Below are 4,502 nucleotides of genomic sequence, written 5' to 3'. Positions count from 1 at the left end.
AATTTTTTCTGATTTATTTTTTGACTGGAGTATCTTTTGGGGGGGACGTCAGCGTGAGCCTATTCCAACTTGCTGCGCTCTGCGTCCACCTCGTCTCATCATTGACTCTAGTTCTAGTTGAAGGTGCTATTATATTCTACTTGTCGACCGCCGGCCCGGGAGTACAGTAGTGGTGCATTCTGCACAAGGCGAAACGGTGTGTGGTCGGTCCATCGAGCAAAGCAAACCAGTGTCGTACTACTGTACACGCACTGCACACCTCGCCCCGCCACACGCTACGCTACCCGCGCGCGTCGTCGCGGGCCCGCGTGGACGGTCGTGGACGCGCCGAGAGACGCGCAGTTTAAACGCGCCGCCTCGCGGGTCCTCCCCGGTGCAAACATGCACGGCCGGTCCGGTCCGGCCACGCCGAGCCACGCCCTGGCCCGCTGGTTGCGCAACGACTTTGCGCTCGACTAGCGCGGACCGCATTGTCGCACCCATTTCCTACGTTTTCTGAAGTCTCCTAGTTCTACAACTCGTGTGATAGATGAATAACTATTCGCTTTATAATACCATTTTCATTTTTGACCTTTCGGCCCACACGTTGCAGAGAGGGTAAAGGGGTAAAGTGCAACTACGGAGTGGTCCCCTAAGGGATCACCCAGAAAATACCTCCACGTCCGTCATTCGCCGTTACGAACGTGCTGGCTGCCAAGTTCTGCCCATGCAAGCTCTCATAGCGCCGGATGGGTAGGCAACATCTTGCCTGCAGTGCATGCGTGTACTGCGGGGTGGCCTACCACGACTCTCGCAGGCGCCGAGTTGCCCTCCTTACATTTTTGATCGTCATTTATTTTATTTTGGAGCGGTGGGGAGGGGGATTCTTGGCTAGTTTTTTTCTACTTTAGGTTAGCCAACCCTTCTCTCTCTCTGACAAATAGTTTCGCTCACTTACTCGGCTGCTACCGACCGCCGCTGCCGCCGGGCCTGTCTGTCTACTCGCATCTAGTTGTGGAATTCGAAAGGCGATGCTTGAGCAGCCCGTCGCGCGCTTTCTTCTGTCGCCAGCGAGAGGGGCAGGGGGCGCGGAGAGGAGGACGGGGTTATCCGCCGCCGCGGGGCACGGCAGCAGGAGAAGGCGCAGGGGGAAAAAATAAAGTAATGAAGCGCATCTCAAAAGGGAAAAATGGAAAGGGAAAAAAATGAAAGAAAGAAGGGACCGCACGGGACCGCTCGTCCATGGCTAGTCGAGCCCGTTGCTCGTTGAATGACGTTACCGATGCTTGGCATGCCAAGCGGACCACGCGGCCAGGCTAAATGCGTTACTGCTGAACGGAAACGGGAAAATGTGTGCCCCCTTTCAAAGTATTGACAGAGTGACTTGACTGCGGCGCGCCCAGCCCGTGGCCCGTGCGCTGCGCTGCGTCAAGTTCAGTGAATAACGGGCGATGGCGGGCGAGGTGCGGAGGCGTCAACTCGTCCAGGAAAAGAAAGAATAAGTCGACTCTACAGCTATTGAATTCGTTGCTGGTATTTGGACAGACAACCTAGGACGCTACTGGAACAGCGGAACAAATGCAGTAGTTATTTCAACAAAATATTTGTTGTGGTAGTCGAATATTGCCTGTGAGAGCTAATGTCCATCCTCGCGACACGGATGTATGTCAACTGAGGTAGGAAGAATAAAGCCCTTACAAACAATGTTTTTTTTTTACAATAGATCATTTGCAGTTGTTCCAGTCGCTTTATTACGTTGTCTCTTCAAATGCCACCAAATCAGTTTCACGTTAAAGTGTGAAAGCCAAGTATTTTTGTCTGAGTCCTTTCTTCCTGTGCCTCTTCCTGGGCTACACTAGTGCCCCCCCCCCTCGCTGCGTTGGATTGTACGGTAATCTCGCTTGGCCCGGCGGCGCGTATGGACGCCAGACGGCCTGGGAGACCGCGCCCTGGGCCGCGCCCGGCCGCGCCCCGCGCCTTGCAGTCCCGTTCCATCCGGGCCGTCCTCAGCTTTTGGTGGAGTCATCTCGTCACTTTGTGACCTCTACCAGCACACGTCAACGTACAGAGTTCATTCTGTTTCAGTTTATTTTCGGTACGCTCGTTCTCTATGGTTTCCGAACCTTATGTCTCACTGAGGCGTATGATGGCGATATGTTGCCACGGGCTGCGCACGCAACGTGTCACTGTTAAATAATAAAACGATTCGTCGTGCGAGTGAGGGGCGTGGTGGGGCGTGGCGGGGCGTGGCGTGGCGGGTCCGCGCCTCGCGGGAGGTGCGTGGCCGTTGACCCGCGACTGGACGTGACATGACGGCCGGGCTGCCGTCGCGGCCGCGGCCCGTGTTTGTAAACAGTCCCCCACCCCTCCGCCGAGCCGCGCCACCTGCAGCAGCAGCTACCACTTTCTTCTCTCGTATGGTGCCGTGGTGGTGGGGCGGAGCGCGGGGCGTGGCTGCGCGCGGCGAGGTGCAGGGGAGGCGAAAGGACGCGTCCCTTTTGGTGTGTCGGTGCATGACCCACCCGGGTGGGCGAGCACGCGCCCCTCGCCCCGCGTCATGTGCCGCGCTTCCCGCGTGCGGCCCGGCCCGGCCCGCCCGACTATTGGCAACACGTCACGCTGCCTCGCCTCGCCACGCCATGTCATTGTCTTGGCCCGCTGCCGCTGGCCTCGGCCCTGAGGAGGAGGAAGGGGCGGGGCGGGCGCCCTCTGGAGGTAAAGGGAATAGCAGCTCGTCGCACATTGCCGAGTGAAGAAACGCAAAGGGCACGGCGGTGCGCTGGCTCACCCAAACCGTTACCTCGTGTGATGGTACACGCACTGACATGCTTTTTTAGGCCGTCCCCAAGACTGTCTCTGCCAGAAGGCAAAGTCTCCCATCCCCCCTCCCTTCATAGCACAGGGCAGCTACTGGCGCGTGTTTTTGTATTTCCCCAAACGCCAACTTGTGTTCGAGATTTTCATTTTCAATGAAATAAACTTCAGCTTTTACTGACAAACGTAAACTCCGGCCGACCGAGGCGGCGGTCTCGTGCCTCTCTTCCTCGTGCTCCTTTGCGTGCGCGAGGCTGTGACGCGGACGTATCTGCGCGGATAATGGCGACCGCGCCCGACTGGGGCCTCTGCGGGCGCGGCTGGCTCCTCCCCGGCGGCCGGCACACATGGGCCAGGGACTGCGGACCTTGAGCTTGGCGGCGCGAACCTTCAAAGCCCCGGGCCTGCTCTACTGGCCGACAGAGCGCGAGGCGAGGCCCAGGTGATCCGTGGTGGTGGGCTGGGCTGCAGCCTAACGTGGGGCGATCCGAGTGAAATCGAATGTGGTCCTGGCCAGCTGCCTGCTGCTGCTGCCGCCGCCTGGACCACGGGCCCCGCGCTGTGCAGCGAAAGTTATCCTGCCCCATCCAACGTCTCGCGCCTGCCTAGCCCGGGCGGCCCCCGGAGTGAGTTGGAACCGCTCCCGCTCTTCACACTCTCTGGAGCCAGCCACACGTGTTTGCTATGTCGCCCCTAGTCGTTCCTCTCGAGTCGTCCTCGCGACTCACATAGGTCAGTATCAGCAGCAGAACACGGCCGGGCGGCCCCGGCGGCCCGAGGGTTCAACTTCGAGGGTCATGTGACGATACGTTCGCAAGGCCACATGGACTGAATCACCCGTAACTTTGGCGGGGTACGTCAGTCGAGGATGGCTTTTATCACCTCCATTGTCCTCCGCCGTCTGCTTGGGCGCGGCCTCATGGGACAGGGAGCACGGCGCCCGCAGACCCCGACCCCGCCTAAAATTTAAGTCGTCTATGCACCTCTGCTGCTGTGCTTCTTTAGTAACTCAAACTGTAACGCACTGAGGATTGAAAACAGGAACGAGTAGCCTGAGGGAACTGGCACCTTTTCACCTTCGCGTCAAAAATCAGCCTTTAGTTCGCCTGTCTCCACGCAACTGGATCGCCCAGCCTGAGCTGCCTGTCGCTGTCGTCGGGACTCGAGCGGTCCAGAACAGCGCGACACTTAGATGATGTGTCATCCTTTTCGTTATTTTTTTTTTCGCGGTCATGGTGGGCGTGTTGGGGAATGCGGGCATACCGCGCCCCGCCACCGCGCTCCACGTGTGTACCCCCCTCCACCCCCGCGACCTTGGCAGTTGGGAGCCGCGCCGTGATGCTGGGCCTGATGAATCAGATGGGCGCACTGGACCACGCCGTGCAGATGGGCTCGAGTATGGGTTCGCAGCGCGGCAGCGTTTTCTGACAGGGTCCGCCCTCCGGGGCAGGAGGAGGAGGAGGCCTTTTACGCCGTTTAGGCCGGGCCGGGGGGCCAGTGGCAGTGATATGCACGGGGGAGCGTCGTCTGCTTTTAACTAGTTTTAAGTGGTAGCGTGTGCCGTACCCGGGGGCGGGGCGGGGCGGGGCGGGGCGCCCGTGCGTGCAGCAGAGCCCATTCATGGCCCCCAGACGGGCCTCTTCCTCTCGCTGCAACTCGATCTGGACTTGAAATGCAGCGGTGGTTAGGCGGGGCGGGGCGTGGCGGGG

Source organism: Frankliniella occidentalis, unplaced genomic scaffold, assembly GCF_000697945.3.
Source record: "Frankliniella occidentalis isolate FOCC.00 unplaced genomic scaffold, Focc_3.1 Scaffold1509, whole genome shotgun sequence".
Taxonomy (NCBI): Eukaryota; Metazoa; Arthropoda; class Insecta; order Thysanoptera; family Thripidae; genus Frankliniella; species Frankliniella occidentalis.
This window is presented reverse-complemented; position numbering follows the sequence as displayed.